This window comes from Prunus avium, chromosome 5, assembly GCF_965620075.1.
Source record: "Prunus avium chromosome 5, drPruAviu1.hap1.1, whole genome shotgun sequence".
Taxonomy (NCBI): domain Eukaryota; kingdom Viridiplantae; phylum Streptophyta; class Magnoliopsida; order Rosales; family Rosaceae; genus Prunus; species Prunus avium.
This window is the reverse complement of record NC_142288.1, coordinates 11,489,809-11,512,837: the sequence shown is the minus strand read 5'-3', so window position 1 is coordinate 11,512,837 and position 23,029 is coordinate 11,489,809. Positions and strand designations below refer to the sequence as shown.

Genomic DNA, 23,029 nt, shown 5'->3' with positions numbered 1-23,029 from the left:
CTGCATTTTTAACGATTTTTGGGAAAAAAATTGAATAAAATATACAAGAAATGCCAAGTGGAGGCGCTGGAGTGGGGAGCTGCAAGCCTGATCGCCACGCGGCGCACTCCCATGCCGCCACACGCAAGTTTTTCTATTTTCTAATCGTTTCCACTTAAATATTAAATTTTTAAACGACTTCAAGGGTGTAGGGGCTTGCCGCCTACGGTTTAGGGTTTACTGTCGAATGCTTAGGGTTAACCAAAAATATTAAACCAATGCTTTTCTTTCCCGCTCATGGGTTAGGGTTAACAAAAAAAAAACATTCCTGCAAATTTTGAATTTGCCGCTCACAGTCACGAATTGTTAAGACCAAAACAGGACAATTCAAACTTGAAACTCCATATTAGTTCTCCCCAAAAAATAAAATACCATTCCTTTTCAAATTTTAAGGAAAATTATTTGGGGGTTTTGAGCAAATTTTTGGAAGGGTTGTCATCTTCTGTTATCTTCATTTTCCCTTCTGGGCAAAGCCATGTCGAATTCTTCAACAAACACTCAAGGAAAGAGGTGTCGGCACTGCAATGCTGAGATGGTTATGCTAATTTCGAAATCTGAAAGGAATATGGGCAGACCGTATTGAAAGTGCTTCACAACATATGTAAGTATTATCTTCCCTAAGCCAATAACACTAACTCAGATCGGCCATTGCCTAAGCCAACGAAAACTGCTACAGAGTAGAAGAATTGGGTCTGACATTGTAATCCGAAAATGAAAAATGTAACTTTCTTATGTATTTTTAGGGAGCTACAAGGTGTAGTGGCTATGAATGGGTGACTGAAGGCAACATGCCAACTGAATCTCAAATTGAAAACCAGCTGGATGTGAAGGAACTTAATGCATATGCTGAAGTCATCCGTATAGTGAAGGGCATTAAAAAGATCCTCCTACTTTTGTTAGTTTTATCATTTCTGAATTTGGCAGTTCAAGTGATGAAGAAGTAAGAAACGTTTTGCGTCTGGAAATCTTCCAGCTATTTCAAGTATATATTTATAAATTGTGTTCTGTTTTGGCTTTTCAAGTATATATTTTGTAATTTTCTAATTCGGACAGCTATAAAATATGAAGAAGTGTTTGCAAATCTACTATTATGAATTAATCATTGACAATAATTAGGAAATGAATTTTTGAACGTTTGATATGCCTGCATCTTGACCTTCACATTTGAAAACACAGTGTGGCAGGTCCTACGGTTTATGGTTCAGCATAGTATCAACAACATGTGTTGACGGTTTCGTACAGGTTGTATTTGAACCCTATAAAAATAATTTATTCTTTAATTTTAAGTCAAAAGGGGTAGTTGGATAATAAAGAAGAGTTTGTTCATTAACAAGTAAGACTCAAAACTACCTTTTCAAAACCTTCGTACAAACGGGAAGGATGCCCTCAAGCATGTGAAGAAAGCTCTTCGAGCTTTCCTTATATGATAGAAAGGTTAGTTCTCTATCTTGCGAATTGAGCCAATACCAAGCTATATGAATTTCTTCAGTTCAACTACTGTTACCTACATAATTACAAACCGCCCACCCAGTGAAATGAAGTTTGCAAGTTCGTATACTACACCCACCCAGTTATGTCATATTGCCTCTCCTAAGTAAGCACACGTGTTAATATCCCTGCAACAACTGCACAGCGAGCTTCAACCGATACAAGGGCATGGCATGATGGGAAATATTGGCTAGTTCTACATTGGAGGTCAGAAACTCACAGTATTTCAAAACGTACATCCCACAGTCGCCCCTGAAACATAGCGAAGCAGCTGTCATTCATTGTACAACAAAAGCACACTTTCATAACACAATGTGTTTAGGTCGAATATGACTCACCCGCCTACTTGTTGGGGGGGTGCATCCAAAACGCGACTAACTGGCCACTCAGTTTTAAGTAGTAGACCGTTGCCAATATATCCAGCTTCGTGTAACAACCGGGGCAGTATTTTGGACACCGGCTGCACAGCCCGTTGGATGGCTTGAGTTCTGCACAGATCTACTTTTGAATCATATACCCTTATCTCACACTCTTTTAAATCGATAACAAGTAAGATCCAGTGCTTCTGCCTTTCTAGGTTGAAGGGCAAAAAAACTTGATTCACAGACCCCCATGATTTAGCCAACTTATGCCCTTCGCCCTTCGCCCTTCACCATTCCCACTAGACCGTTGCTGTGCTTCCTCTCCTCCTTTCCAATATACGACTTCATTTGCGTGTAATCTAAGGCAGCACATTTCTGCATAGTGGCACACGAGTTATGCATCATAACGGATACGGAATTTCAAAACAAACAATGCTTATGAAATAATATAGACCTGAAATGTGGTGTCCAGTATCGTCCAGTCAGAACCTGCCCACTTGCCAGACCTGTTGTGCCGCTCCCGTAGCAAATGCAAGGCCATGTCAATGTTCTACATAAAAGGGTTGTTTCCATTATTAAATCAATCAATTACTACATAGCAAGGGCTTATCGACAAAATCCCAAATCAATCAATGCTTACCGAGTCATCCAACCAACCATCCTTGGTCAGCAACCGAACAAAGAAGTTATGCGAACCTTCCATAGCTTCGTCTCCACATAACCGCACATGTGAACTATATTTGTCAATCATTGTTATTATCAATTCCGTTTCACCAGTGACTCAATAGGTAATCATAATAAACCATTTACATTTCACTAAGGACGGGCAAAGGGAACTTACTTTACTTCTTGTCCCCATTCCCAGCAGAATTTTTCCACCTCCAGAAGGGAATCACGAGGAACAGGCCTTAAGGGGTCAGCAATTGGGTCCTTCGAAATTTTGGGAATCTCCTGACCTTGCCATGGAGTTTCCCTTACCACTGCCCTTGGCCTCTTCGTCACAGGACCAACCGTCGAACTCCTTCCCCGACCCCTCTTTCGCCCCACCCCAACTATAACATCTTCGCCACATTCACCCTCCGCAGTGGACATGTCAATCTTTCAAGGAGGATTCGTAAGGAATTTAACAAGGGTGACACACACCACATCTGGATCATCCCAATTTATATCCGGGGTTGTATATTGCACCTCTTCTTTCGCATTTTGTACACACTCCTCTCTCGATTCGGCTACTCCACCTTCCTCGGTTTTATCACTCTCCTCTCTCAATTCGGGTACTCCACCTTCCTCGGTTTTATCACTCTCCTCTCCAGCATCCTCAGTCTCATGTCTCTACTCTCCAGCATCCTCAGTCTTATGTCTCTCCTCTTTAGCATCCTCAGTCTTAAGTCTCTCCTCTCCATCATCCTCACTCTTCCTGCCGTCTGCATGACTGGTACACTTTTCCAAGCGTAAAACTCTCTCCTCCAGCTCACCCTTCTCACGGTGCAATAGTGCAACCTCATTCCTCAACTGCTGCACAACAGAGTTTAATTCATCAAGGTCCTTACATACCCGCGGGCCTGCACTAGGTGCATCACATTCAGGAACAACTGATCCCCAACTCCAATATGGTTGCCTCATCTCCAATTCACGTGGACGTAAGAGCCGCAGTATAACAGGCTGTCAAACATATACAGTTAACAGGTCATATACAATAGTAAACAGCTTTCCTCATGAAACCAACATACTATTGAATTCAATTATTAACTACACACCTGTTTGCTTTGAAATATATAAGCGTTCAGCTTTCTAAACTCAGGCACTTTATCTGTGGATTCCCACCGGCAAATTCAAGGGACTAATGCAGTTTCCTCGATCCGCCTACAATATCTAAGGGGGGAAGTCCCAATTCAGCAATTAATTCATACGCCCAAATCTACAACAAATAGATTATCAAAGTCAGTACTTAGTTACGAACTTAAATATTACAAACACTAATTTTGAACTAAATCATACCTGGAAAGCATAGCTCAATCCCTTTATATTCCATGCAGGTCTGTTAATTCTTTTAGGCTTCTCATCCTCCACGTTTTTCTTCCCTTTTCTCACTGAACTCTGCACCGCCTTTTTTCGCTTTTTCTCCCATTTCCCCTGCCCATCCTTGTCTTCATCTCTCTCTTTCTTCCCGGGAACAAACAACAGAGAATCTTGCAGACACTCAAACGATATAGATCCCCACGGATATTTGTTGAATTCATCCATTTTATGAACCAAATGTAAGTAGTCCTCATTTATCTTTACATTTTGGGGTCTACCCATTATCACAGACTCCACAAAATACAGCAGTCCCAATTTGAACGAGTCCTCGCTTCCTCTTTCGGACTTTAGGAATGCATTTTCTAAGTCCTGGCCAGTAATGTGACTCCTGTTGGTAAAATGCGCTTTCATAAATCGCTTATGATCTTCCCCGGCAGACGTTATGTCAGGCTCGCTTCCACATTTTAGACCACTTATCAAACAAAAATCCTTTACACTGAATTGAGCAACGTTGGACCCTATTGCATAACTAAGGCCCATCATGTCCTTCACACCAAGTCCTCCGACTCGCCGGAGTGCCAGACCATGCACAATTTGACCACTAAATGCAATTTTATCGAGTCCCAACAGGTGCCCAAAACAGCTCTCTCTAAATCTTTCCATAAGCGACTCACTGAAATGCGCCCCAAAATTACACAGGACTGTTTGCGCCACACACAGATTATTCACCCACGCAGAATAGACCTCTAACTCCAGGAAACAAAGCTCAAACCCACAATCCATTTTATACCTGCAAAAGACACCTTTTGCTTAAGAAACAGAACTGATACGTGCTGACAATATTATGACCACATTAACATACAGAAGTGATACCTACTCACAATATTATCTACACATTTTTAAACCTACAAACACTATTTTCAACACATTACATAATTGATACCTACTAACAGAATCTTCAACATATCAAGTTACAAAACTGATACACTATTTTCAACACATTAAGATACATAATTTCACCTACAAACACTAATTTCAACAAATTCAGATACAGAATTGATACCTACTACAAGATGCATTGCTCCTTATGCATCCCAAATCATCTCATATTCAGAGTTAAGATTCAATTTTCTCTTATGCGTAGATCAACTGGTACTTATTATTATTTGTTTGCCAAGCCACATTAAATCCCTAAAATTATGCCCAACACTCACACCACTACATGCCCAAAGCAGGATTACAATGAGGAACAGATGAAGATTCCTCGAATTTTACGAAAACACAACAAACAACCAGAATGCAAACAAAAATACGAAGTACAACGCACAACACAAATTACTTAGGCCAATTTATATTTTTGCAAACACTCCGTACAGAGACAGACTACTCTTACCCAGAAAATCAAAGCCCTCAAATCCTCCCTAAAGTCCTAAAGCAATTTCAATTAAGTGAATGCAGTATAACATGCAAACTTTAATATCAAAGAGAGGGAGGAAATTCGACAGAAACGTACCGATTCAAAAGTTCAGATGAGAATTACTCGATCACGGAGGTTCTGCCACAACAGAAGAGCAAGTCAACAAGAAACAGTACACCAAGGAGTTTCTGTGAGAAGAGATGAGGAATAGAGAACTTGATGTCTGGTAGGTATTTGGGTGTCATGACTAGGGTTCATTCATAACTCCATTGACAAGAAAGGCGCCACTGTCAGGAATAAGAAAGGCGCGATTTTTTCGAACCAGGCGCGACCTGACACCTCTGCTAAGGGGAAACTGCAGCCTACCCTAATGCACCGTAAGCTCGCTTTTTCTCTTCAACCGTTCAGATGCATTTCAATGGCTGCAATTTATTCTTATATAATGTTCTCACATAAGCGTTCTCACCTGATCCGAGTTGATTCAATTATTGCCTGGACTCAAAAAATTTCAATAAAGCCCACCTACAGCTAGCACATCCCATGTGCAAGAAATCAGATTGGGGCCCGCGCTGCTGCACTTGTCTACTGCCTAACGCAGCAGTTTGCCACGTGTCACACAATTCAAATTTCATTTTTTAAAAAATCTAATAGTTACTTAAATCAATGATATAGATTAAATTTAAGCTATTGTAACGATAAAACAAAAGATCCAATGACTGAAATTTAAATCCAACGGTCAAAATAATATTTTGCATTAATCTAAATCAGATCCAAACCCAAAACTCACTCCAAACCCTATAAATACTCACCAATCTCTCAATTAATCTACCAAAAATATTTTTTCTATTTCTCAATTTATTTTTCCTTTGTTAATTTCATCAATCTCGTTTCATTCTCATACTTTACATAGCATTTCAAGCACATCATCTTCTTCATTCTCATACTTTTCATATCATTTCAAGCTTTCAATGGATAACCGTGGCAATGCCATCTTTTTCTTTATGTTTGATGATGATTCAGATGATGAGGAACATCATCATAGAGTGATACAAGCCATTGTCCACCATACTTCACTGGAGAATGAAGCCACCAAACATGGAGGGTCGATAGTCAATCGTGAGTACAAGAACCGTGAGAGGGAAGATCGTCATCGCAATCTCATGTCCGACTACTTCAATGAAAGCCCACATTTTAATACTACAGATTTTCTTAGGCAGTTCCAAATGCGGAAAGAGTTGTTTTACCACATCTTGAATGATGTTGTCAACCACGAGCCATACTTTTGCCAGAAAAAAGACCGGCTCGACCAATAAGGGCTATCCCCTGAGCAAAAGTTAACCGTTGTCTTTCGTATGCTCGCATGGGGATTCTCGGCTGACGCGACTGAATAGTACTGTAGATTGGGTGAAAGCACAGCTCTTGAATCACTCCGTAAGTTTTGTTGCGTTGTTGAAGCCGTGTATGGACAATGGTACCTCATGTTTCCAAATCCAACTAACCTTTACAGGCTATTGCACAAGGCAAGCTGTCGAGGCTTCTCAAGCATGTTAGGAAGTCTTGACTGCATGCACTGAGAATGGAAGAACTGCCCATCTTCTTGGGCAGGCTGTTAAGCTCATAATTTCATACATATACATGCCCAATTTACTTACTTCTTTTGCTTAGTTTCTTATAATTTTGAGTTATTTGCCTCCCTTTGTGTGTTTTGTAGGCCAAAAGAGCAAGAGAGCATAATTCATGCAATTCATGCATGTTAAGGCCTAATTTGGATGAAGAGAAGAAGAGCTTAAAGACAAACTCATTTTGGCTACAGCCCCCTGCCAGTCCAGTTCCGTAGGTCATATTGCAAGCTTTGTTTCAGCAACCTAAATAGCTCGGATGAGGCAACCTTCTTCATGAAAGTTGTTCCAATGGGTGTGTACTATAACATATCCAAAATTCAGCCCCATTGGATAAATCTGGAGTCCGTCACCTAGCAAACACAGAACCATGCTCAGGATGGATTTTGTCAGCGAGCAAACTGAGTTAGCAATTTGTTTCGGCCTTAACTTCCTCCTCCGAGCTTGGATTGGGCCAATACTTGTGTGGTTGGATCATACACATTCTGAACTTCACAATGGACATCTTAAAGTCTTCATTTGATTCAGCCTAGCCCAAGTTGTAAGCCCTTGAAGTTGCTGGTCATGCTGACCTCAGGATGAGCTGGTTGGAAGCTTGGTCATGGTGAGCTAGGCATGAGCTATTGTAGCTGGTTGGAAGCTTGGTCATGGTGACATGAAGATGAGCTAGGGCTGCTGGTGGGATTTATTGCTGAAGTGCATCAACCAATTCAGATTTTATAATGCAAGTGTTGTATGCATTAGTGAAGTGCATCAACCAATTCATCTTTTATAATGCAAGTGTTGTATGCATTAGCCATATTGAATTCAGATTTGTCACTCCCCTCTCCCTATAAATACCACATCCATTCCACATTCAAGACACAACAAATCCTGAGATTCACAACCCCCACAATTCACTCCAACCATCCTCAAACACTCTCAAAATCCCAAACACTCCAACAATCACCAAAACAACTCCAGCAAACCTCTCTTCCATTTCCCTACGAATTTCATCTTCCTTAGCCATCACCACTCACTCAAACTCATCCCAAATCACCTCCATATCCTTCATACATCTTTCTAGAAGTGGGGAAGCTCTTGGAGAAGCATTAGAAGTGGAGAAGCACTTGGAGAAGCCTTGGACACCACAAGAACTTCAGAAAAAGGGTTTTTCTACTCTTATTGTATTCATTATGTTTTCTCATTTCTGTTCAAGTCTCTTTTCCATTATGAGTAGCTAAATCCATAACTAGGGCTTCGATGTAACCTAACATGAATATTCTGGGTTTATAAGTTTGGAGTTTCAAGTTTGATTCATGATTCATGTTCTTATTCATTATGCTTATAAGTTAACATGCTTGTTTGAATGATTGATCACCATTAGAACTTGTTTGTTAACTATCTTGGTTTGAATTAAGAGTATACACCATGCTTTAATTCGAATTGAACTATGAATAGGAAGAGTATGTATGGACATTCGACAACAGGGATTAGATACATACTTGGTTGTTTAAAATGTTCTTCTATGCTTAATGGGTTCCTAATGCTTAATTTTAGGTTAGACAACAAATGATCAAATTAGGGAATTAGGAACACAAGGTTAGGACCAAACACCATGGCCTAATCATACTTTAGCTAGAATCAATCTTTGAATCTGAATTAGACTTGTTACTTGAATCTTTATAACCCAGAATAAGGCGAAGTATTGGTTGAATTCTTTGAAGCCTGGTTCACTCACTACATGGTCTGCCATTCAAAAGAAGTTCCTGGAAAAATACTTCTCCACGCAAAAGACCGACATGCTTAGGGACAAGATCTTGTTATTTGCACAGCAAGATGATGAATCGTTTTGTGAAGCATGGGAGAAATTCAATGGGTTGCTCAACCAATGTCCTCATCATGGGATTCCATTGAAGCTTCAAATGCGTATGTTTTATAAAGGACTAACCCCTTCTAGTCATAATATAGTCACCAATTTTGCAGGTGGTTCTTTTAAAACCAACACTCCAGAAGAAACGTACGAACTCTTTGAGGAGATAGCAATGGAGACCCAACATACGGATACAAGAGGTAAACGTGTTATTAGTGGTTCTAATGATGCTTCTAGTGTGCAGATTTCAAAACTGGAACAAAAGCTAGATGCTCTTCTTGCATTAAACTCAAGAAGCCCTCCGAAGGAAGTGTGTAGCATTTGTGAATCTCATGACCATGCTACCACAGCTTGTCCACTTGGGGCTGGATATCCAGAATTTGTGCAAGAGCAAGCTAAGTTGGTAAATTCCTACAACCAAGGTCCAAGAAATGATCCATACTCTCAAAGTTATAATCCAGGTTGGAGGAATCATCCAAACTTTTCATGGAGAAATACCCAGAATCAAGCAAATCCCCCTTCATTCCAAAGGCCACAACAATCATCATCATCATTGGAAGATATAGTGAAGCAGATGGCAATCAACCAATCCAATTTTCAGCAAACTACACAAGCTGCCATCTCCAAATTGGAAGTCCAATTAGGCCAAATAGCTGCTGAAATAACTCAAAGAGTGCCTGGGAAATGGCCAAGCCAAACTGAGATCAATCCAAAGAACCCAGAAGCCAAGGCCATTCATGTGCTCAGATCAGGTAAGATCATTGATAATAAAGATGATTCTAATCTTTCAAATGATGTTGTGATTGTAGAAAATGAAGAGGAGGAGACCATGGCCACGGAAGGAGAACAACTCAAAACTTCTCAATCTGCTCCTAAGGCCAAATCAGATTCTCAGAAATCCGATCAATTCCAATTGCATAAAAGGGATGACAAATTTGTGCCACCACATCTTCAAGAAGATAGATACGTGCCACCCGCTCCATATGTTCCACAGATTCCATTTCCAGGCCGTCTTAAGAAAGCAAAGCAAGATAAGGCTTTTAAAGAGATTTATGATATTTTGAGTAAAGTTAATATCAATTTGCCTTTGCTTGATCTTATTGAACAGATTCCTGCATATGGAAAATTCATCAAGGACTTGAAAACTCACAAGCTCAATTTCGCTCCAAATGAAGGAGTAAAGCTCGACCAGAATGTAAGTGCTGTATTGCAAAGGAAGCTTCCACCAAAACTAGATGATCCTGGCAGCTTTGACATTCCCATTAACATTGGAGGCAAGAAGGTTGGAAGAGCCATGTTGGACTTGGGAGCAAGCATCAATGTTTTGCCATATTCAGTTTATCAAGAGCTTGGCTTAGAAGGGATGAAGAAGACTTCAATGCGACTTGAACTAGCTGATCATTCTATAAAATATCCAAAAGGTATTGTAGAAGATATTCTAGTTCAAGTTAATACACTAATTCTCCCTGCTGATTTTGTAGTGATGGACATGGAAGACAATCCAAATGGAGATCGTGTTGATCCCATTCTCCTAGGCAGACCATTCATGGCCACTGCAGACACAATCATCAAAGTGAAAGATAGCACCCTCTCCATGACTGTTTTGGGTGAAACTGTTGAATTTAAAATGCTTAATGCTCTATCTCAACCTTCTATCTCTCTTGATTCTTGCTTTTCAATTGATGTTGTGGATCATGAGGTTTCTTCAAAAATTTTGCAGAGAAAGTCTAATGATGCTCTAGAAGCTGTCTTAACACAAGAAGAGGAAGATCTTTGTGAACCGGAGTTCCAAGAAGTGGTGGCTGCCTTAGAAGTGTTTCCGCCATACCCACCATCCTTTAGGCCACCAATCGAGCCTCTTGGACCATCATCCACGAAATTGGAGCCATCCATTGTCATCCCACCAAAGCTAGAACTTAAACCTCTTCCCAATAATCTTAAATATACATATTTGGGTGCTAACGAAACTCTCCCTGTTATAATTGCTGCAGGTCTCTCCTCACATGAAGAAGAGAGCTTAATTAAAGTTCTAAAAGAGCATAAAACAGCCATTGGGTGGACCATAGCAGACATCAAAGGAATTAGTCCAAGCATGTGCATGCACCGGATTTTAATGGAAGAAGACAGCAAACCATCTCGTGATGCCCAAAGGAGGCTAAATCCCAACATGAAAGAGGTGGTTAGAGCTGAAGTTTTAAAGCTACTCGATGTAGGAATCATCTACCCAATTTCAGATTCTAAGTGGGTGAGCCCTGTGCAAGTTGTTCCAAAGAAGTCCGGAATCACCGTTGTGAAGAATGAGAAGAATGAGCTAGTTCCTACACGAACTGTCACTGGTTGGAGAGTTTGCATTGATTACAGGAAGTTGAACACATCCACTAGAAAAGATCATTTCCCCTTACCTTTTATTGATCAAATGCTTGAACGTTTATCTGGCCATGCTTACTATTGTTTTCTTGATGGTTTTTCAGGTTATAATCAAATTCCCATTGCTCCGGAAGACCAAGAGAAAACCACATTCACATGCCCATTTGGTACGTTTGCTTATAGAAGGATGCCATTCGGTTTGTGCAATGCCCCAGCAACTTTCCAAAGATGCATGATGTCAATCTTTTCAGATATGGTGGAACGATTCATTGAGGTATTTATGGATGATTTTTCAGTTTTTGGTTCCTCTTTTGATAATTGTCTTCACCACTTGTCTCTAGTGCTTAAAAGATGCCAGGAAACAAATCTGATTTTGAATTGGGAGAAGTGTCACTTCATGGTGAGACAAGGCATTGTGCTAGGCCATGTGATTTCAAGCAAGGGAATCGAAGTGGATAAAGCCAAGATCGATCTCATCTCAAATCTTCCACCCCCTACCTCTGTTAAAGGAATTAGAAGCTTTCTAGGTCATGCTGGATTCTATAGAAGGTTCATCAAAAATTTCTCAAGCATTACAAGGCCATTGTGTAATCTCCTTGCTAAGGATGCTGTTTTTGAGTTTAATGAAGCTTGCATGGAAGCTTTTTCTACCTTGAAGAGGGAGCTAACTTCAGCCCCTATTATCATAGCTCCGGATTGGTCTTTACCATTTGAAATAATGTGTGATGCCTCTGACTTTGCTATTGGTGCAGTTTTAGGTCAAAAGAAGAACAAGCTGCCCCATGTGATTCATTATGCTAGCCGGACCTTGAATGATGCTCAAATCAACTACTCCACAACAGAGAAGGAGTTGCTTGCTGTGGTTTTTGCTTTAGAAAAATTTCGTTCTTACCTTGTTGGTTCTAAAGTAATTGTTTATTCTGACCATGCAGCCCTTAGATACTTGCTCACTAAGAAGGATGCCAAACCACGCTTGATTAGATGGATTCTCTTGTTGCAAGAATTCGATTTGGAGATTCGAGATAAGAAGGGATGTGAGAATGTGGTAGCTGATCATTTGAGCAGAATTGTGGTTGAAGAAAAAGGAGGAGCTGTGCTACCCTTGAATGAGACTTTCCCTGATGAACAACTATATGCTGCCCAAGTCAAAGAGCCATGGTATGCTGATTTTGTTAATTATCTTGCTTGTGGTGTTCTTAGAAATGATCTAACTTCTCAGGATAAGAAGAAGTTCTTTTCCATGGTGAAACATTATGTATGGGATGAACCTTTCTTATTCAAGCATTGCCCGGATCAACTCATCAGAAGATGTGTTCCAGAAGAAGAGCAAGAAAGCATACTTAGGCATAGCCACGAATTGGCCTGTGGAGGTCACTTTGGAGCTAAGAAAACAGCACTTAAGATTCTGCAATCTGGTTTCTTTTGGCCCACTCTATTTAAAGATGCATTTAATTTTTGTGTTAAGTGTGATAGGTGCCAAAGGATGGGGAACATAAGTCGCAGGAATGAAATGCCATTGAATAACATACTTGTTGTGGAGCTCTTCGATGTGTGGGGTATTGATTTCATGGGACCATTCCCATCTTCCTTTGGTTATACTTACATACTTGTTGCTGTTGATTATGTGTCTAAATGGGTGGAAGCCATAGCCACCAAAACCAATGATTATAAGGTGGTACTGAAGTTCTTGAAGGATAATATTTTCACAAGGTTTGGTACTCCAAGGGCTGTCATTAGTGATGGAGGCAGCCACTTCTGTAACAAGCCATTCGAAGCACTCATGAAGAAGTACAACAATGATATCAACATTTTAGCTTGTTCTCCATTGTTCAATGATGTGGTACATGGAGTGGCTCCTCATGTTGAATATATTGTCAATGAAAATCAATACTATTTGGGCTACTATTTAGCATATAGGATCTACCCCCATTGGGCTACTTTGGTGAAGACCATCTCTTCTCCTGATAACCCAAAGAAGAGGCTTTTTGCACAAATGCAAGAAGCGTACAGGAATGATGTTGAAAGAGCATTTGGAATAGGGATATTTGTAGAAATGTCACCTAAACTTATATTTCAATTTTAATTTGTCACCTTAAAGAAAACTTTAAGAGAAATGTCACCTTAATTTTTCAAAATCCATGATTTGTCATCTGACTTTAACATCATTTAATTTTTCATCCATGATTAAGGGTATTTTAGTCTTTTCATTTTTAAGAGTGGTTTAAAAATGGAAAAATCATTATAAAAAATTGCATATATATCTTTTAAAATAAACCATTAAAAATCAAGGGTCCTTCCTACCAAACATTAAAAAATTAAAAAAATAAAGAAAGAAAATTGAAAATTGCATTTTTTTTCCATCCCCCTGTCGTCTCTCTCTATTCTCCCTTCGTCCCCAACCACACCTCCCCTCTCATCTGTTTTTTTTCTCCCCCACAACCTGAGCACCCCATCCCCACCCGCAACCCACCCCCACCCTCTCCCTGTATTTGACTCCCATGGATAAAACTATCTTACTGCTTACCAAGATAATAATATTTTGTGAGTTTGTGTTTTTTATTTTTGCGAATTTTTCTCTTTGTTTCAATTCCTAAAGTTTCTAAACTTTTCTGAAATAAAAATAAATGGTTTATTAAATTAAGGATTTAGAGTTTGGATTATTGATATGTTGGCAGGGAGAGCACTCTACGTGCTGTTTGTTTTTCGCTTAGGTACTTGGCAGGCAGTCATCAAATAGAATGAGAGGGTGGGGGCGGGTGGGGGCTGGGGCTGTGGGTGAGGTGAGGATCGGGTGGTCAAGTCGCAGGTGAGATAAAAACAGAGGGATGGGGGAGGAGAGGAAGAGAAATACTTTTTTTTTTCCCTTGAAAATAGAAAAACTAAAATACTCTTAATAATGGATGAAAAATTGGATGGTATTAATTCAAATGACAAATTATATATTTTGAAAAATTCAGGTGACATTTCTCTTAAATTTTTCTTTAAGATGACAAAGTGAAACTGAGGTATAAGTTCAGGTGACATTTCTATAAAAATCCATTTGGAATACTACAGGCTCGATGAACTATTGTTCGGGGCCCTGCACATATGTGGTGCAAGGATAACCTCCACTCAATCATGATGACGTGTATAATTTTGCACAACATGATTGTGGAGGATGAGTACGAATATGTTGAAGAGAAATATGATGATGAGGATATGTGTCCACAACTATCCAGGAGGGCCAGAGCAAGACAATATGAGCTGGAGCCAAGCATTACATACGAGTACCACCACGATAGGTAGACTCTCTCTAATTACATGATTCGTCATAATAGAGTTAGATCTCCACATGTGCATTAGAGTCTCCGACATGATTTGATCGATCACCTTTAGAGGAGTTTTGAAGATGGTGAATGAGGTCGACAATTGTTTCAATCCTCATTTTGTGTTTCAATTATCTTGTGTGTTTATTTTATGTTGTGTGTTTTCTTTTGGAATAAAATTATATTTGTGGAATTTCAATTTTTTTTAAGGTCAGATTGTTCAAAAAATTAAATTAGGAAGTTATTTAAAAAGATTAAATGAAGAAAAGTTTTCCACAAAAAAAATATATTAGACTTAAACCATCCTTAAACAATTTAATAAAGTTGCGGACTTAAAATTTGAGTCCGGAGGGTTGGGAGAAAAAACAGTTTGAATCCGGGCAAAACCCAAATAGTTACTTTTTAGACTTAAACCATCCTTAAACAATTTAATAAAGTTGCGGACTTAAAATTTGAGTCCGGAAGGTTGGGAGAAAAAACGTTTTGAGTCCAGGTGTTGAGGCCCAAAAAATCCAAGGCTAGACCCAAATATATTCCGAGCGCAGTACGATACCTTACTAAGAAGAAACCCGATTTGGGCACGCGAAAGTTCGTCATCTACGCTCGCATGAATCAAATCCACATGCCATGCCAAATAAATATGTAATCCGCCACACTATAGTCTATAAAATGCACTGCCTCTACAAGCCCATGCTAATTATCCTGTCAAGTATCATATACCTTTTAAAGGTGACAAAATTCAAGCACGCCAAGCGACATGCAATGCCAAGCGAAAATCATTATTATTACACCTAGCCACGCTACAAGCTTAAGTGAGCCCAAGCCACGCAAATGCCTAGGGCTTGCTGAGCGGATTGTGGTATGGATGGTTATGAGCATTCATGAGACCCATTGATGAGCCAATAAGTGGAAGTTTTGGGCTACTTGGGAGCACCAAAACTCAAGCCCATTTCTTGATCCCAAACATATGGGTAAGCAAAAGAGATAGAAAAATGACCCAACGCCTTAGGAGAATGTCCAATAGCCTGCGTTACTTAGGAAAATCCCGCACCAGCTAAAACACCTAGCGCCTTGTCAAAAAATGAAGCAAACAAGCTACTTCCAGCAACTTGACGAAACTATGAAGCCTTAGCTGGCGATTGGAAATAAAATGCCAATGACCCAATATCTGAGAAAAAGCTCAGCCCAGTACCTTATAAAATATCTAGCATTGTCAAAAGCCTAAGAACCAAGTCAAATAGCAAGCCACTGCAAAAACCAACGGAGATTCATAGGAATACCCATTAGACTAACGCATTTACCCCTATTTCTTTCTTCTGCAAGCTTTAATAGGAAAACCAGAGTAAAAAGAGGGTGGCACCTCACCCACATAAAGAAATCCAGCTGTGTGAAGATCTTGGAACCCCAAAAAGGCTTCATGCCTAGGTGCGCAGGCTAGGAAAGTTTCATCAAATGGGGTTGAAATGGAAGAAAGTGAAGGGAAAGGGAGAGAGAGGCCTGATAAAATTGAGGGTTCCAGCACCTATAAAAGGAGGCATCTTCTACCCAGCAAAGGGACGATCATCCAGAGCGCGACCAAGCTTTGTCAAGCGGCTAGGAATTTACTCAAGACACCCCATTCTCTATTTCCATATCTCCCTCTCTTCCTTAGTCAAGATCCCTTCAAGTCTCTCTCCCCCTTGCCCTGAACATTCGTTTCCATAAGAAATTCAAGCTTTTGTCTCTCTCTCAAATTGCTAAACTTGTGAAGGCTTAGCTCCCATGCCACAAGCTCCTTAAGTTTAGCCATTCCATTGCTAATCTGTCACGTTTATTTGGTTGATCGGTGAAAGAATCCAAGGTGTTTTCTAAGGTTGTCACTAATCCTTTCAAAACTCTCTTGGAGCTCGGTCTTCGCACTCAGAAACAGGGGCAATCTTCTCCGCTCATCCTTTACAGCAGCTCAAGCCCATTCATCTGGTTATTGGAAGGAAAAAGACCGCAACACCAGGCAAAACCCAAATAGTTACTTTTTTTAGGGGAAAAATTTGGGTTTAGCCCCAAATGAGTTGGAGAAGGCCTAACAAAACCCAAAACACTCAATAGGGTATCAAAGTGATTTAATAATTAAATTTAAATTCAATAAGGTCAGCTGTCATCTTTGGGGCTTTTTTTTGGTTTATTTATAAAAATTAAATGATATAAGGTTTATCGATATCACTAGTGCTAAGAATGGGTATATAACTAAATATCTATATTTTTATTGAAAGAACATTACATGAAACGGAAAATAAACTGAGCAACTTATTAACAAAATAAGAAATAAGAAAGTAGTAAAATTAGCTTAATTAACACTCTTGTGAATGCGCGTCCAAAATTAAATAATAAAAAAATCATTCTTTCATCCGTCCTCAATATTTTATATTTTATCCTCGAATATATGTTTGGTCACTTTTTTTTTTTTTTTTGGTCAAGGTAATTCATTCCATAAATATGAAAGAGATTACACAGTCAGAAAATTAAAAATAAAAACCAACCCAACACTGATAGGTACAAGGCCTCAGCCCAACATAAATAAAAACCCTAAAGCAAACATCTAGCCCAAAACCAAAAACAAAGGAAGAACCCTAGATCTGAGAAGCTACTGCCGCCACTACCTCCTTGCTACGCCGCCGTCGCAAATCCACAATCGCCAGAGATGGGTAACCAGTAACCAGACAAACCATTGCTTAGAACGGAGAATGGTGGTGGACAAACCACCCACGCAAAGAGCGCTACCATAATCCTAGAAGCTAGTGCAAAGAGCACTTTTGAAGCATCCTCATCCATGGAGCCGAGGAGCAGTGGCTAGTGGTTGAGATCTCGGGTCGGGACACAGCCGGAGGGAATATGTGGAGGACACCGTAACAGAGAAGGGGCAAGGAATGTAGAGGTGAAAATAGTAGATTGAAGAACAACATTTATGGGTGTGGAAGAAAGAGGAGAGTGGAAGTACAGATTTGGGTTTTCCAAATTTGGGCATAATTTAGGAAAATTTAAGGTGAGGGTGAAGAGAAAAAGGTAGAGAAATTCAGATATAGGGAAAGGGGTTGGAGAGGAGAAGAGGTAAACCCAAACAAAGAAGTAAACATAAACTCTCATAGAGGAGAGAGAAACTCTCACAAAGGAGAGAGAAACTCTCACAAAGGAGAGAGAAGAGGAACTCTCACAAAGGAGAGAGAAGACTCTCACAGAGGAGAGAGAGGGAGGAAGTGGGAAGGAGAGAGGGGTAGAGGAACTAAGGAGAGGGGAGGAGGAACTAAGGCCTCCTCCCCAAAGCGGCGTTGCAACAGGTTTCAAAAGAGGGGCTAGGGTTAGAGAGAAAGGAGAGACTTTGGTTGGTCATATGTTTGGTCACTTATCAGCAAAATTTCGCGATATTTAGCAAATGGTTGCTGAAAAATAACGTACCATTCATATTATTGAAAATAAAATGTGTTTTTTTTTTTTTTTTTTTTTTCTCTCAACAATCTTAACAGGCAAGACTAAGCGATTTACAATGGATCCTAATAATCTCCTCGTAGTGTCCTCATAAATCACTAACAATGGATATTGATACAATGTCCAAATACAGCAATTGTTTTACAATGAATCTTGATTATTGATCTATCTAGAATCACTCCCAAACGAGACCTAAGATACATCATTTTTTTTTAAAACAATAACTATATATAAACCCGTCCAAATTTTTCAAAAAGAAAGAAATTGAACAAATAATTTTTCTTTTTCTTTTCTTTGAGCTGGTGCATGGCTGCCTCTCTCATCACATAGAGTAAATGGCCGCTCCAAATTGGCCACTCTTCTGATTGCATCCAATTGTTGAGCTCATTTGGTGTCCCCTTGAAAGCCTTCATCTCAACCTCTCTTAGGGTTATTTCGATTGTATGAGATGAGTCTCCAAACGAGGACAACTATTGAAGAAAAACTTGATCCCTTTTTGTTCATTGTTATGCATTGCCGTTTTCAAGGTCAAGTTTCCCCTCCCCTGCACAAGAAAGAGAGGAGGGTGTGAAGAATACAACATTAACATTTTTGTCATGTTAGCACAAATCTAATAATCAACCATAAGATTTTTTTTAATTGAATAATATTAATCACTTGAAAAAATTAATTAAAAAATTGAAAGCAATTAGCTAGTGTGGTGGAAATATACCCCGTAGGCTTGGATGCCATGTTTTAGAAGAGCACTTCTGGTTCTTCAATTTCTCCCATGCCACGCATTTCTATCGGAAAATATATTTCTTGGAGAATATTCGGAAGGCGCCATCTCGAGGTCCACATGTGCCCTAGAGTCTACCTCAACTTGAGTGCAAAAGGCTAATGAGGAGAGCGCAGGGCAATTCCTAATTCTAATTTTCTCATATTCTAAATTGATAACCGTCACTTAATTAGTGTGTTTTGAAAGATGAAGATGGTAGATTTATAAAATCTTTGGACGGAAAAACCTAGGAATAAGTTTGTTGAACTACAAACCAAAATTTTCAGTACTTTCACGTGAATACATCGGTTACAAAAATAAAGAGCCACATTAATTCCAATGACACTTCACGTGAATAGGAATTTTTAAACTAAAAGATTATTTGCATACATGGGTTTAGCCAAGTTGGCTAGAGCAGATGTGCTCCCCATTCTACACCCGTCGTTTGTATCTATATATATAAAGCAAAAGGCAGAGAATGGTGAAACATTCAAAATACCAGAAAATACCCTTAGTTAATACAAACATTAAGAATTAAAATTATTAATTAAATGAGGATAATATGGTAAATTCACACTTTTCATATTTAAAAAATTAAAATTAAAAGAAAAATCAGATAATGGATCCTATTTTTATGGAGCATAACTATCCATTATCTTTTTTAATCCTAAAATAAATTTATTTTTTTATTTTTTTAAAAAGCCTCTTGCAGGCGCGGAAGCACGTGCAGAGAGGCTAGTTACTATAAAATAAAAGAACTAAAAGATTATTTTGCCATCAAGGTCTAACCCAGTAGAAAAGGACATTGATTTGCAAATCAGTGGTCTTAGGTTCGAAATTCCATGGTGTCGTGATAGTGTGTGTGTGTGTGTGAAACCTTTATTCCCCTCTAGTTTAGACTATGGCTTGTACTAAAAAAAACTAAAATATTATTTTAACCTTTTTTTCATATTTAAACATACAATTAAGTTGATAATTACGTAAACAAGAAACTCGGGTGACAAAATGAAGACGGGATTAGATGTAGGTGCAATACCAATGAACGGATTAGTTTTCATGTGAATGTGTATAGAAATTGTATGTATCATGTGAATATGAACTTTTCTGAGTTATTTACACTAACAACCCCTAAGGTTTTCAGTTTTTTCACAAAACCCCCTGAAGTTTCAAAAACCACACACACTACATGGATACTAGGACTCGAACCTAGGACCTTACCTAAGGGAGCAATTGCTCCAAACTACTACACTTGTGGATCCTTTGGTTTGTTAGTGTAAATAACTCAATTTTTTTAAAAGAGGTTTGTTTTTTTCACTTGGTTATAATTAAAACGAAGAAGTATATAATTTAAGTAATAGCAAATTTGGGCTTGAAGCACGACAAAACTGATGAAGGAAGTAAAATTAAATATGTAGAAATGTATGTCAGTTAAAAAAAAATTGAAAGCCACTTGTTTCATAATAATTCATAACTTGAAAATTATGAAAGTCGATAGGAAAGTTGGGCGAAAAGTTGAAAAGATTAAACTTTGTTAAGACTACATGCAATTTTTATCAACTAAAGCTTCAACTTAGTGCCACATTGTGGTGACAAGCTTTGTTGCGGCTCTATTATCCTTTTGATTACAAGAATAGCTGAGGATGAGGAGCAGTAAAAGATATGTGCCAAAACTATATATAAATTTTGAAATCTATATCTAAGCTGCATCCATATGTGGCTGTAAACACCCAATGCAATATAAAATAGGTTCACAGTTGCTTCATGGCCTCAAAACATTATACTTCAATATTGTAATGACCTCAAAAATAATATTTGGTTTTATTATTTTTGTGGAAAATATTATTAAGTCGTGTGACTATTTTGGATGTTGTATGATTTTGGTTTGGTGTGGAAATATTGGAATTAAGTGACTTAATCCCAATTTGGGACAAAATACCTTTATGATTAAGTTTATGATTTTTCAAAGGAAGTATAAGAAATTGAAATGAGAAAATTATGATTTTTGAATTGGAAAATCGAGATTGATCTCACGAACGCGTAGGCGCAAACGGTTCGTGAATCCGAGTTGAAACGAAGAAGTTATACTCGTTTGAAGTTTCAGGGACTAAATTGCAAACAGAGACTTTGCCTATAAATTTAAGATGGACACTGTTTGGATTCATAATTTGCAATTGAATCCGGAAGTTTGAGAGCTCGTCGGAGAGGCGATTTACGGCGGCTTCTTCGGCGGTGTACGGTGGAGGTGATCGACACCCCCAATCCAGATAGGAAGCCTACTATCTTGTGAACATAACTCAAGAAGAATCGGAGCCATCGGAGGTACGGTGAAGGCTGGGCGACGCCGCGAAGTTGGTTCGTCAATAGTGAAATCAGCAACTTCAACCGGCGGTTTGAGTCACTTACGGTTCGAATTGGACCTCGAGGTAAGAATTAAAGTTGTTCTACTCAGTATTACGAACATTTTGGCATAGGTCTTGACCGGCGATTTTAGGGTGGTCCGTCGCCGGAATAGTACCCGAACCACCACCGGCGATTTTAGGGTGGTCCGTCGCCGGAACATTTTGGCATAGGTGTTGACAATATAAAATGTCATTTCACATTAAACATTGTTTTATAGCCAAATACACCAATCACAGCAATATATATTTATTATATATATTTATGTGGTTATTCACGAATGAATTTCCACCATACATCCACAACATATGTTATATGGTTAAACACCAAAACTCCAATAATAATAATTAATGCAAAACAAAATATATTTCAATTACCTCATGAACCATTGAAGAACAAGTTCATGTGTTTTTAAATCAATTAAAACATTTTATAAAATCACAACCAACATGTTAATTATAGCCATTAACATTATCCAAGGTCGCATTATAATAAATATAATAATTCGTGATTTTACTCACGACTCGGATGGTTTTACTCACCTCTCGTCCAAGCTGCGTCTTCAACAACTTAACGAATCCTCAATCTCAAACCTCAACGAGCAACTCAAACTCCAACAGTGCCTAAGCAAAGTACATAGCTCAACTTAGCACAAAACTCCAAAATCCAAGATTTCGCATCTAATGACGAAATTGCCCTTTGGACCAACCGGGAATCCAAAGTGATCAAATCTCATCCAACCAACTCCAAAACTGTGACGTACGTGTTGTCGACGTCAAATCATGACCAATGACACCCATTGTCCAAAAGGTCACTATTTGGGTCCCGTGGGTCCCACATGTCTAACCGACACCCCAAAAATCCGCCTTGGGCCCACAACCTCGGATTCCAAATCCGATCTCACCAATGGACTCTAAATAGTCCCAACATCACCCTGCAACAATTTGGGCCCAATCCAACGGTCGGATAATTCTACATTACACGATCGAATGGCGATCGCTCGCCTTAACTTTGAAATTTAATAACTTAAGATCGGGACGTCCGATCATCAATCCGTCTGAACCCACAGACTCCTAACAACACCAGCTACAACATAATCAAAATTGGACACGATCCAACGGTCCGATAATCTCAAATCAATGGTCCACATTTGTGAGGCTCCGATCGTCGATTAAACGACGGAATCTCAACAATTTTAAACATAAAAACATGTTCAGTTACTCCAGCACTACAATCTGTCTCTAAAGCCCTAACTCAGAACCGCCACCCAGCGCCGCCACGCGCCGCCACCGCCGGTGGTGGTTCGGGTACTATTCCGGCGACGGACCACCCTAAAATCGCCGGTCAAGACCTATGCCAAAATGTTCGTAATACTGAGTAGAACAACTTTAATTCTTACCTCGAGGTCCAATTCGAAGCGTAAGTGACTCAAACCGCCGGTTGAAGTTGCTGATTTCACTATTGACTAACCAACTTCGCGGCGTCGCCCAGCCTTCACCGTACCTCCGATGGCTCCGATTCTTCTTGGGTTATGTTCACAAGATAGCAGGCTTCCTATCTGGATTGGTGGTGTCGATCACCTCCACCGTACGCCGCCGTAGAAGCCGCCGGAAATCGCCTCTCCGACGAGCTCTCAAACTTCCGGATTCAATTGCAAATTATGAATCCAAACAGTGTCCATCTTAAATTTATAGGCAAAGTCTCTGTTTGCAATTTAGTCCCTGAAACTTCAAACGAGTATAACTTCTTCGTTTCAACTCGGATTCACGAACCGTTTGCGCCTACGCGTTCGTGAGATCAATCTCGATTTTCCAATTCAAAAATCATAATTTTCTCATTTCAATTTCTTATACTTCCTTTGAAAAATCATAAACTTAATCATAAAGGTATTTTGTCCCAAATTGGGATTAAGTCACTTAATTCCAATATTTCCACACCAAACCAAAAT

The 23,029-nt window shown here is 39.2% G+C and overlaps 1 long non-coding RNA gene and 1 other non-coding gene across 3 annotated transcripts; both read right to left on the bottom strand.

The window, feature by feature from the left end:
* Positions 1 to 8,725: 8,725 nt before the first annotated feature.
* On the bottom strand, positions 8,726 to 8,832 carry LOC148294293 (small nucleolar RNA R71). The gene has a single exon (XR_015836212.1). It is a non-coding gene; the product is annotated as a small nucleolar RNA R71 (small nucleolar RNA).
* An 8,077-nt stretch (positions 8,833 to 16,909) lies between these two features.
* On the bottom strand, positions 16,910 to 22,862 carry LOC110768274 (uncharacterized). 2 transcript variants are annotated; one of them, XR_015835704.1, is made up of 3 exons: positions 22,481 to 22,862; positions 18,640 to 21,704; positions 16,910 to 18,471 (listed from the first exon to the last, which is right to left on the bottom strand). It is a non-coding gene; the product is annotated as an uncharacterized LOC110768274 (long non-coding RNA). The 2 variants fall into 2 exon arrangements; XR_015835705.1 differs by having other exon boundaries at positions 17,936 to 18,471; positions 21,624 to 21,704; positions 22,481 to 22,834.
* Positions 22,863 to 23,029: the final 167 nt, after the last annotated feature.